The sequence below is a fragment of the Capricornis sumatraensis genome, chromosome 16 (assembly GCF_032405125.1).
Source record: "Capricornis sumatraensis isolate serow.1 chromosome 16, serow.2, whole genome shotgun sequence".
NCBI lineage: Eukaryota > Metazoa > Chordata > Mammalia > Artiodactyla > Bovidae > Capricornis > Capricornis sumatraensis.
Genome location: NC_091084.1, coordinates 47,146,016 through 47,159,230, shown reverse-complemented (window position 1 = coordinate 47,159,230; position 13,215 = coordinate 47,146,016). Strand labels below are relative to the sequence as shown.

The following is a 13,215-nucleotide window of genomic DNA, read 5'->3' as shown; positions in this document are numbered from 1 at the left end:
TAGTCAGAGTAATACTTTCTAATGTAGGGCCAGTCATGTGGAATTAGATCTAGAATCATTTGAGGGAACGATTCAAAAAAGGAAAAGGAGTGGGCTGATGGCAGTCCTCTCCCAGGGCCCTGTGAGGGCTGCTGGCTTCTCTCGTCCCCCAGCACCAGCTTGGAGAGCGTCATCCTCCAGGAACACTTCCAGTGCAATTAATCATGTTAATATCTATAAATAAAGTGCAATCAACAGTTACTTTAACAGTGCATGCTAATTATTGGTAGGATCTGTCACTGAAAAAGGATGTTTTTGCCAATTTTGTCACGTCTGGGTCAAGTACCAGGAATACAGTGGGAGTTTCTGAGAAAACTGAATGACCAAATCATTGCAAGCTTCCATTTACAGGTGAGCCAGGTTTGGGCCATCAGTGTGATTGTTACAGTGAAAATTAATGACCCTTGAGAGAAGTGTTGCAACTGGAATTTCCTCTCTACCTGATAAATAATTATTTCACCCTGCTTTATCTCACAAGTGTTTTTTGTTTTTGTGAGAGACTCTGTAAGAACAGGATTTCTCAGTGAGTCAGTAGTGCTGGGGGATACGGGGTGGGTGGTAACCAGATGTCCCATAGCTTAGTGGCTTCCTGGAAATTTGACCCAAAGTCTTGAGGAAGTTAGGCTACGGGGGCTGCAGCAGATATCCAAGAACTCTTGCACCTCTTCATGTGTGCATCGGTTCATGAAATACTAAGCTACTCGTTAAGTGTCTGCCACTAGGAAAGATGGAGAAGTCAGACTCCCTCTAGAAGAGTGCAGAGACCAGTGAGAAGGAGAAGCATACATCAGATGTAGTAATATTAGCCACCTCTTATTTACTACAAATGCAGATTGTCTCATTTGATCTTTTTAACAACACTAGACCTTAGATTGGAGAAGGAAACGTGAAGATCCCCTGGAGAAGGAAATGGCAACCCACTCCAGTATTCTTGCCTGGAAAATCCCCTAGACAGAGGAGCCTGGCAGGTTATGGTCTATGGGGTCACAAGAGTCGGACATGACCGAGTGACTAAGCACATACACAGGGCTTAGATGGTAAAGAATCTGCCTGCAGTGTGGGAGACCTGGGTTCGATCCCTGGGTTGGGAAGATCGCCTGGAGAAGGGCGTGGCAACCCACTCCAGTATTCTTGCCTGGAGAATCCCCATGGACTGAGAAGCCTGGCTGGCTACAGTCCATGGACTCACAAAGTCGGACATGACTGAGCAACTAAGCACAGCACAGCACTAGTTTCCAAATGAAGAAACTAAGAGCAGAGAATTGATAAACTGAGAAATTATGTAGTTTATCTAAGGTTGCATAATAAGGAATCACTAAGACTTCACCCTGTTGTTCCACACGTCCAGACTTCAGGACTTTTAAATAACAAGTCCTCTATATGTGTATACCCCTAGCTTCAATTCTCAGTCTTCAAACCAAACACTTTCAGCTGTTTGTTTCAAAATATGCCTCCATATTTTTTAGTGCTCTATTTTTTATTTTTTAGTTTTAGATTTCTATCAAATTTTGTTACAAAAGTTGAAGATTTAGCTCATAAGTGCGCTACACGAACACACTCTTGCTCCTCCAACTTCTCAAAATAGTAATATTACAAATTTGTTGAGATAGTTATTCCTATCTGTATAGGAATACAGATAAACTTAGTTTATAGCTGAACCATTTAGTGTGATTACGTTCTTTGTTCCACCTAGGAGTCTGTATTTCTAGCCTGGCTCTTTTTCCTGATCTCCATACTCATATTTAATTGGCTCCCTGACCTTCCCATTTGGATCGCACATTTAATGCATACAGAACTGAGTTCTTGGTCTTTACCATAGCCTTCTCTGGTGGTTCAGAGGGTCAAGAATCTTCCTGCAATGTAGGAGACTCGGGTTCCATCCCTGATTCTGGAAGTTCCCCTGGAGAAGGGAATGACAATCCATTCCAGTATTCTTGCCTGGAGAATTCCATGGACAGAGGAGCCTGGTGGGATACAATCCATGGGGTCACAAAGAGTCGGGCACAACTAAGTGACTAACACTTTCACTTTCCCATAGCCCAGTGCCTCCTCCCTCTCCATTTAGAAATGCAAGTTATTGGCAATTCCACCTTCTCATTAACTCAGACCAAAAGTACTGGAATCATCCTTGACTACTCTCTTTCTACCATTTATTCTATTAGAAAACTCTGTTGTTTCATCTTCAAAATTTGATCATCTCTCTCCACTGTTTTCTGTGGACCAATCCACGTCACCTCTCACCAGGTTTGTTATGGTCATCTCCTAACTACTGGCCCTGCTGCTGCCCTTGTCCCCTCAGACTCATCTCAACACGGAAGCCTGAGTGATTATGCTGTTTCTTGGCTTGAATCTTCTAATGACTTCCATTCCCACTTAGAGCAAAGTTCTTATGATAACCTGCGTGATTCGGTCCCTCACAAGCTCTGTGACCTGACCATTTTTCCCTCCCTTCTCTTCTTACTATCTCCTTTCTCTTCTGCAGACACAGCAGGTACACTCCCACCTCATGGCATCTGTACTTGCTCCTTGATCCGTGTGCAGTTCCCCCCAGTTAGCTGCATTACAGCTTTCTAACCTCATTTCTAAAGGTCTTCACTCAAAAAGGAACTCTATTATGAAGCCTTCCCTACTTAACATTTTATTTAACTCTCTTCAATACTATTTAATCCCTGTTCTGGACTTTTTTCTTCTCTGCATTGTATTACACGTGTGTGTATTATATGTGTATCTATATATGTGCGTGTGTGTATATATGTATGTGTATGTCTATATACAGTTGGTTTTGCTCATTGTCAAGCTTTACACATAAGAAATATAAGACTCATGATGGCAAATGGCTTTTGCCTATTTGGTTCCCTGATGGATTCCTAGTAGCCTGAAGGTGGTGGTTTAGTCACTAAGTCGTGTCTGACTCTCTGTAGCCCCAGGCTTCTCTGTCCATGGGATTTCCCAGGCAAGAATACTGGAATGGGTTGCTGTTTCCTTCTCCAGGGGATCTTCCCAACCCAGGAACTGAATCCGCGTCTCCTGGATTGCAGGTGAATTCTTTACCACTGAGCCGTCAGAGAAGCCCCCGCCGAAGAGTACCTGACAAATAATTGTATCCCATAAATGTTTCTTGAATGAAAAACAAACAAATGAGTTATCTTGATTTTATTTGCTGTGGGGGTTGTGTGTGTTCACATGCCTATCACTAACTTGTTCCAAACTCTGTCAGATGTTTAAGTTTCTTAGTAAGTACATTAAGTTTTATTTCTTTCTGAGGAGGACAGCATTTGAGGGCATAGAGCAAGGAGTAACTGGAGAGGCAAATGAAGAGAACTGGTACATAAGACGAATGTCCATACATGCGTGAGTCCATTTCTGAGCTCTCTATACAACTCCATGGGTTTATGTGCCTAGCACAAATGCTCCGCTAGCCCAGTAGCATTCTAGTTAAGTTTTCCTATCAGGTAGACTAGGTTCTCCCAATTTCTTCTTCTTCAAGAGAATCTTGACTGCTTAGCACTTTGCTTGTCCAGGTTAAATTTAGAATCAGTCTGTCAAATTGTAATTTGATTGGAATTACATTTAGCCTGTAGATCAGTTTGGAGAATATCTATGTAATATTGAGTTCTTCCAATCTCTGGACATAGTATATCTCTTCGTTTATTTAAACCTTCCTTTACTCAATAATGCGCTACCATTTTTCTATAAAGAAATAGTATACAGTTTTAGGTAATTTTATTCCAGGGTTTTGATGTTTTCTGATGCTGTTTTAACTAAAGGTTTTTTTTTTTCTTCTATTTTTTAACCTTTTTTTCAGGTACATAAAAATTAAATCTATTTTTATTTACTTATAGCCATCAACCCACCAGTCATCAATAAACATGCTTATTAATTGTAATAATCTATGTATAGCTTAAAAAAAAATTTTTTTTTTTGCCATGCCACATGGCTTGTGGGATCTTAGTTCCTCGGCTAGGGATCAAATCCAGGCCCTCGGCAGCAAAAGCATACTGGACCGCCAGGGAATTCCCCTAGGATTTATTTCTTTACACAGGAGAAATAAATAACAGAATGAATGCTTCATGTCAAAACATTATACCATTTATTTCTTTTCCATACCTTATTTCCCTAGCTAAGCCTGAAGTGCAGTGTAGAGTATAAGCAGTAGGTGTCTTCTTTCTTACGTTAATTGAGTAGCTTTTCACATTTCACAGTAAGTACATCACTGCTGTAGCCTTGTTTTTAGAGGCCCACCATCAGATAAATTCCTCTTCTATATCTGGTTTGTTAAAAACTTTTACCATAAATAGATGCTTGATTTTTATCATATTTTTCTACATGCACTTAGATAATTATATGATTTTCCCCTTTATTATTTTACTGTGAACAACCATATTTTTAAAACGTCATATGTAAATTAACCTTATAAACTTGAGGTAAAACACATGGAAGTAATGTGCTCTCATTTTCCTGTTTTTCTTCATTCAGTTTTCTCATATTTTGTTTAATTTTTTAAAAATCTCACTTCAAAAAATCTGTACGTTATGTCTAATTTTTATCATCTGTAAAAATGTAAAGGTGGATGTAAAAGTGTTTATAAAATAATTTTTTAATCTGTTTAGTGTTTTTAGTAAAGATCCATAGTGGTGTTACATTTCAACCATGACATGATTATTTCTGCCTTTCTCCCCTACTCCCTCTTTTTTACCTATTTTAACAAAGGTTAACAGTTTTTATTTAGCCTTTTCAAAGCTAACTTTTGGCTTCATTGATTTTCTTTAAATATATTGTTTTTATGTCATTAATTTCTGCTTTTAAATTTATTATTTCCTTTCTTCTACTTAGTTTGGGTTTAATTTGTTGTTCTTTTTCCAAGTTATTTTGTTCCATGTTACAGTTTTTAAAGCTAAAAATTTTCCATTAATTTGATTCTTAAGCATTTGTGTGGGGAAGATCCTATAGTTCTCTTCCTGTGTTTCTTTTACTCTCATATGACTACCATACTCACACCTCTGACACCAGACATGGTGGGGTTTTTCTTATATATCTCACAGGCAGTTCTGAGACCAGCTGGGTGTCTTACAGTTTAGCTCAATTTGATACTGTCTACCTGATTAAGGACTCAGTCCCATGAGACTTCCCAGCTTCAAATGCCAGTCACAAGGAGCAAGTGCCCAGATTACCCACAACTTCTGTCCAGCTTGGCTACAGGTCAGATGGTCCCATGACCTCCTCCTTGGATTCCGTTATTTACCACAACAGCTCACAGAACTCAGGGAAACCTTTACTTGCTTTACCAGTCTATTAAAAGATGTGATAAGGAATACAGATGAGCAGAGATGCATTGGGTGAGGTCTGGGAAGGTCCTGAGCACAGCAGCTTCTGACTCCATGGAGTTGGGGGATGTGTCACTTTCCTGATATATGGATGTCTTAACCAACCTGGAAGATCTCTGAAACCAATACTTTCAATAATTTATGGGGGCTTTCTAATGTAGGCATGGTCAATTATCAGCTTCATTTCCGGCCCTCTCCCATATCTGGAGAATGGGTGGGGGGTGGTACTGAAAATTTTGAGTTTCTAATCACGGCTTAGTCTCTTTGGTGACCAGTTCCCATCCAGAAGCCATCAAGGAACCTACCCACAGTTGCCTCACTCAAACAGAAGATGCTCCTAGCGCTGTTAGTACTCTTATCACTTAGGGATTTACAAGGGTTTTAGGAACCCTGTGTCACGAGCAGGGATGAGGACCGTAAGTGCAATATATTTCTAATTTTCATTGTGGTTTTTACTTGGAACCGTGGTTATTTGGAAGTGTATTTCTTAGTTTCTAAACATATAGAAACACTCTATCTTTTTATTATAGAGTTCTAGCTTAATTCCATTATGATCAGCCCTTATCCTATCTAATATCTCTGCCAGTCCCTGCTGTTAACCTAACTTCCTTCCAGAATGTCTTCTGTGTCATCAACTGTTGATCTCTGGGTGAGAATGTGTGATGGTTAGGTAGACAAGCGATGGACCACAACCACTTCTCCCCTTCTCAGTACAGGAAAAGATGTGTGAAAAGGCAAGCTGAAAGGAGGGCACTATGTATGTATAGTAAAGAATTGGCTCAACAAGGTTGGGGTACCTAAACCCTGCACGTTCTACAAAAGGGACTAGACCTTGACTGAAAGAGTGGGGTGTCATGCCCTCCTCCAGGAATTGAACCCAGGTCTCCTACATTCCAGACAGATTTTTTAAAAACCATCTGAGCCACCAGGGAAGCCCATAATTTATGATGGTTACTTGTTTTTGTTCATTTAAGGGCTCTAGGCTACACTGATCGCCCTCTGATGAAGGGAGTAAAGACTGACCAGCTAAGATTAGTCATGTGGGTACTCCTTACCACCCGCAATAAGAACACTGGGCATCAGGGTTTAGGTGAGCTTTCCTCATTGGTGATACTTAGTGTGTTTTGTCACACATCACTGTGGGGAGTACCAAGTGCTGTATGTGTGACTCCATTGGAAAAGGGCAACTGGAAACTAATGCCTGATTTCTCTCGGACTCCACCCTATGTAATATTTTTTTCTTTGCTGATTTAAATGTGTCCTTTTATTGTAAGAAACCATATGAACATGACTTAGCAACTAAACTACCCCCACCACCATGAGTATAATAGCCTTTCTGGGTCTTTCTAATGAATCCTCAGACCTGAGGATGGTCTTGCGGACCCCCAGGAAGTGTGTGTGTGTGCAGAGTCACTACAGCGGTGTCCAACTCTTTGTGACCCTATGGACTGTAGCCCACCAGGGTCTTCTGTCCATGGGATTCTCCAGTCAGGAACACTGGAATGGGTTGCCATGCCCTCCTCCAGAGAGGAGCTTCCTGACCCAGGGATCGAACCTGTGTCTTTTATGCTCCTGCATTGGCTTGCTTGCTAAATCACTTCCATCATGTCTGACTCTTTGTGACCCCATGCACTGTAGCCTGGCAGTCTCCTCTGTTCAAGGGATTCTCCAGGCAAGAATGAGGTGGGTTCTTTACCACTAGTGCCACCTGGGAAACCCAGTACAGTGGTGCTTAAAAAGTATTGAGACTGGGATATCAAAACTCTGTTGATAATGATTCCATGCCTAACTTTATAACCTACTATAAAACCAAAGTTCATTAATTTTGGCAATGTTAATATCATACAAGTAGTATTAAAGAATAATTATTCAAAACATCCAGTTATATATATCAGATGAAAATATGAGATTGCCCCCACTTCTTCATGAGGATCTTCACAAAATGACAAGCAGTAAAAGAGTTTTGCTTTGACCCTTCAGTTATAAATACAGACAATTAAGGATGTCCTAGAATCTGAGGAAAACCAACATCATGAAAGAGAAGGTCCAAGGTAAACAAATAGATCAACTGGTCACTGGAGAAAAAGAGATGAAAGCAAGAGAAAAGATTCCAATTAACATCAATCACTGAGGACCAAGCAAAATCAGTGAAAACAAGATATCTAAATACCTTTTGGGGAAATTACAGAAGATACAAGTACAAAGTAAAAGTACAAAGAAACAATCTTAAAACCTCCTTGAGGGGGGGGAAAAATCTACAAAAGAATGACATCAAACACCCTAGCTAGAACATGAAGTACTAGAAGGTATTGTGACAAAGTAGAAGATTCTAAGATAAAATAATTTTAAGCTAAATTCTGTGCCCAGCTAACTTTCTTTAAAGAATTAGAGCACAATAAAGATTACTCTAACTACCTGTGAACCCTCACTGAGAAAAAAGTACTCAAGGACACACACAAGCAAAGTGTATCTTAAAATGGGAGATAATGGGTTTTATGAAACTGCAGTGAGCATTGAAATAAATATCTTAACCATAGTTTAAATGTTAGCTAATACTTTGGCTATGAAACAATGGAATGGGAATAAACCATATTTTGAAAGACAATGTCATAATAAATTCCAAGGGGAAGAAGATTTGGATACAAAATTAACAAGCTTGACAATAAAAATATAGAAATAAGTCTCTTGTGAATAGAGGAGAGGCATTATTTTTAGATACATTTGAGCACAAATGCATGGGATAGGATAGGATAATTTTTAAATGGTTGAAACCATCAAGGCATTCTCTGAACTCAAGACAATAAAACCAGAAGATAAAATTATACTCCTCTGTAAAATCTGTCTTTTCAGAATTTTAAAATTTCCATTAATTTATGTACCACAAAATTAATCAATTTTAAGTGTGCAAGTTTGTCACATATATATAGTCATATAACCACTACCATTCGGTTCAAAATAATTTTTAATATCTCTTATGACTTTTTTCTTTGACCTATAGATAATTTAGAAAAGTATTATCTAATTTTCAAATATTTAAAGATTTTTAGATATCTATGGTTGAATTCTACTTTAATTTTATTATTGTTAAAGAACATACTTTGTTTGATTTCATTCATGTTGAATTTAATGAGAATTTTTAATGACTCAGAATATGATTCATCTTGCTGAATGTTTATATTTGAAAAGAATGGGCATTTTGATCATTTGATAGAGTATTAATAGGTAAAGTATCAATGACATCAGGTTGGTTGATAATATTATTCAAGTCTTTTATATCCTTAACTTATTTTTTGCTTGCTTGTTCAATGAATTACTGATAGAGTAGTGTTGGAATCGCTAATTCTACTTGTGTGTTTGCCTATTTCTCCTCTTAATTCTATCTCATTTGTTTAATATATTTTGAAGTTCTGTTATTAGAAGCATATGCATTTAAGATTATGTCTTCTTGATGATTTTAGCCTTTGTCAATGAAATATCACCTTCCTCCCGGGTAATATTCCTTGGTCTGGAATCTTGATATTAATATAACCACTCTAGCTCTCTTTAGATTACTGTTTACATGGCCTAATTTTTTTCATCCTTTAAACCTATCTTTGTCTTGATATTTTAAGTGGGTTTCCTTTAGACAGTGTATATAGTTGGGTCTTGCTTTACAGTCCTATCAGGAAATTTGAATCTTTTTAATTGAAGTTATCAGGTATATACATTTAATGTAATTATCAAGATGGTAGTGTTTAAATCTGTCTTTTCTGTTTGTTCCACCTGTACTTTCATTCCTTTTTTCTGTTCCTTTTATTTGAATTGAGCATTTAGAAGTGTGTTATTTAGTTTCCAAATATTTAGAGATTTCCCAGATTATCTTTTTGTTATTGATTTCTAATTCATTTCCATTGCAGCCAGAGAATATAGTTTGAATCTTCTCAAATTTAATTGAGACTTGTTTTATGGGCTATAATATGATCTTTCTTGTTCAGTGTTCTGGGTTCACCTAAAAAGATGTGTATTCTATTGCTGTTTGGTATTTCTTTAATGCCACTCATTAGGCCAAGTTAGTTGATAGTGCTCTTCAGGTATTCAAATCTCTGACTGCAACTTGTTTATCCTCACAGTTCTATAAGTTTTTGCTTCAGATAATGAAATGATCCTCTTTTTCCTGATAATACTCGTTGCTTTTACATATACTTTGTCTGATATTAACTTAACCACTCCAGATTTCTTTCTATTAGTTTAAGTGTGGCATATTGTTTTTTATTCTTTTACTCTTAATGTACATATACCTGTATATTTAAATTAAATTTCTTGTAGAGAGCATAATATTGGGTCTTGCTGTTTACTAAATCAGATAATCTTTGCCTTTCATTTGGATGCTTAGATCTTTTACATTTATGTGATTATTGAAATTATTTTGTTTAAATTTACCATCTTACTATTTGTTTTCCATCATTTATGTCTCTTCCAGTCTTATTCCCATTTCCTTTTTTTCTGCCATCTTTTGGATTAACTTAATATTTTTAAAGCATGTATCTTCTCCCTTTTGCTGGCTTATTAACTAGTTTATAGTTAATAAATTATGTTATTTTAGTCATTTCTTTTGGGTTTATGGTAGTATATGTTTTTAATATACAGAGCCTAACTTAAAGTGATAGTATTCTACTTATCTTCAGTACAAGAACCTTAATAGCAATGCTAGTTTCATATCTTTCCAGTGAATAACCCCAGTAAAATTAAAGTTTCTCTTTCTCAGTATTAGTTTTTTTAGTCCCAGAGAAGACTCTAAATCTCCCTGTGTGGGTAACATACTCATCCCTGAACAGAAGACAGTGGACAGGGCCATGAATGCTTTGGTCTGAATTCCTGCAGCAGCCCTTCTAGATCTTTATGGAATCAGGAAGGATTTCGCCAGAAGAATCCAAGGGTAGGAGTGCAAAAGTGCGCTAGCTAGACAAAGACTAGAACTATCACAGACCGCTACAGGTAAACATCGCTGAAAGAGTTTATAGGTTTTGCAGGTATAGAATTCATGCACATTTGCTATCAGTTCCCGATATATCTTGCCAACAATACTGACCTTGGCCACACAAAGCAGAAGCAAATGAAGCATTTTTTGTGACATTTTCCTTCCCCTTGTACCCCTCCAGGGCATTTAGCCACCAGTGACACCTCTGCATATCTGATTTCTGTCAAGTTGGAAAAGAAGCCAAACACTCCATATTCTTTTGTATTTGACTTTTATCAGCATTCTGGAAAATTTTTTACTAACATTATAAGTACTTCTGCGTAAGGCAGTGTTTCTCAACCTTGGCACTACTGACATTTTGGACCAAATAATTCACTGTAGTGAGGGGCTCCCCTGTGCATTGTGGGATGTTTAGCAACATCCCTGGACTCTACCTACTAGATGTCAGTAACACCTGCCTCCCCAGTTGTAATAGTTACAAATTTATCTAAATAACACCAAATGTGCCCGGAGGGAGCAAAATTGCTTCTGGTTGAGAACCACTGATTTAAAGGAAATGTTTATACACATCAGGAGCCATAGATTCTTAACCCCAAATTAGTATGTGCTGATGGGGAGAAAGCAGAGTTAGCATTATGTTCCATCAACTCCTATTCCATAGCCCACAAACTGGTCACTTCTCAAGGGACCACATCTGTTGTCACCACGGCAAAAACAGCTTCCAGCACCTGGAAGAGAGCCGTGGTCAACAACCACAACAGATGTTAAGAGAGCAAGCAGATGGATGGATGAATGGATAAAGGACAAAAAGAAAAATGTGCGTGATTATTCAGTGTTACTCTGGGGAAAGGAGTGACTTAGGTGGTATGTTTAAGGAGATATTTTACTCTTATACTTAAAAATGTTTGTACTTGAATTTTGTCACTCTTACTTTCATAGTTTCGATAATTTTAAATGATTTATTTTTAAAGCACTTGGAAATCAAACCAAGCCTTTTCTCCCTAATAAATCTTTAATTTGCCTAGGTTTTTCTTCTAAGTACAAAAGTGGACTTTAGCTCTAGTTCACATTCTGAATATATAACCAAATCTGAAGCATATTTTTTTCTTTTAACTCTTGAGCAAACAGCAATATAATGTAAATATTTGTGAATGAAAGAGGTTTATGTTGGAGGAAACTGTACTTAGCACAAAAGTAACTTAACACAGTACATTCAGTTGTGTGCCTTGGCCTTGAGGGTGGGGACTGGAGTAGATAGATCGTCACATCTCGGGCCCTACAGAGCCGGTGCAGTGGGGGCCCTCAGAAATCGTATGCTGAAAAAAATGATGATAGAGCTTCACACGCATGGCTTTGGTTGCTGCTGTTTTACTTTGTTCAGACCAAGATTATTAGGGCAGGATGAGAGGAGAGGGGGTTTGAGCCCTCTGAGAAAAGTCCTCTGAGAAGAACAGATATCTGGGCCTTTCTGCTTAAGGCAGACAGAAGAGGTCCAAGGGCAAGGGAGTAGGCCAGGGAGTGTAAAGAGAAAAAGGAATTTATGGGAACAGCTGTTGCTCCTGTTTTTTCTCTGCTGCTGGCCAGAAACTGGATCAAATCCTTCAGTGACAGCAGACCCTCCTCCTGCAGTCGAAACCCCAGCAACACAAACCTGTCTAGCCCCAGCCCATGTGACACCCCACTCCTGTAGAATTGTCATCTCTTCCCTCACCTCCACCCCAGAGGGAAAGGCCCAACTACCTAGGTCTCTTGATATCAGGGCTTCAGGAACCAGAAGAGCCTGGCATGCTTTCGAGGGGAGGTCATTTATTTACATGAAGCAGGCAGAGCTCAGGGATACAGAGCAATCCATCTGCCTTAGCGACCAGAGAGGCTCCCTTCACCTAATCCTCCTACAGAAGCGGTCAAGGAAGGAGGTTGGGCGAGATGACCTTCCAGAGCCGAATCTGTGCTTCTAAAAATAGAAGCATCCTTGGAGAATCAAAGAGGGGAGGAGAGGCAATAGATGTTGAGGGCAAAAACCGGACACCCCAGAGCATTATCATTATGAAGCTATATTAATTAGACCCAGACACCCAGCTTGATAACCTCAGGTATCACAGAAGTTGAAACGAACTGGCTTTTTTCGTTTTTTCCCCATTTCTGGTTGTATTTTCCCTGGGCTAAAAAGGAGAAAGAGAATGGTGTCTTCTGACCTATTTGATTGGCTGCACACTGCCCAAGGAGATGTTTTCCCCAGCAGAGGAAAGTGGGGCTTCTTAGACACAAAGAAAGAAAGCAAAAGCTTAAGCAAAGTGGGAGCCCAGCGGTCAGCAATCGGGGGCTGTGGGACCTGGATCCCCTCCTATGTCCGCCAGTCTGGAGATTGCATAGGGCTGGGCAGGTGTCCAAGTGTGTCCAGGGCTGTGGATGTGTGGGCTCAGGGCTGCTGCTCTGCAGGGTCCTCGTCTAAAGAACTGTAGGGACTAGCGTTTGCAGGCCTCAGTGAAGCCACATCCTGATCTGCACAGGTTGTGTGTGACCAGGTTGTGTGCAGGGTTCTGGTGGGTAGAGGGATGTGGGTGTGTGTGTGTGTGTGGGTGTGTGTGCACGTGCGCCCGTACGCATGTGTCAGGATGGAGAGTGTTAGCAGGAGTGTATGGAAGTATTGCAGCAGACTTGGTGGGGACCATGTAGGGAAGAGTGAGGGACTGTCGGGGAGGGATGCATATGGCTGGTGACATGTACCTGTATGAGGTTTGCAGGAAAAACTGCGGGCAAAGCTATGTAGGAAACCAGGGATGAGGAGTCTCCAAGGGGCTGTATGGAGACCCATTTGAGAGAGTGCACAAGACTGCGGGGGCTGTATACAGAGCATGTCTGGCGTGCCTGTGAGGCAGACAGTACTGCTGGGGA

The 13,215-nt window shown here is 39.5% G+C and overlaps 1 protein-coding gene across 1 annotated transcript in view; it reads left to right on the top strand.

Moving 5' to 3' along the window:
• The window catches only part of SYT9 (synaptotagmin 9), a 164,117-nt gene that overhangs the window by 140,771 nt on the left and 10,131 nt on the right, over nucleotides 1–13,215 (top strand). The gene's annotated exons all lie outside the window — the stretch shown is intronic.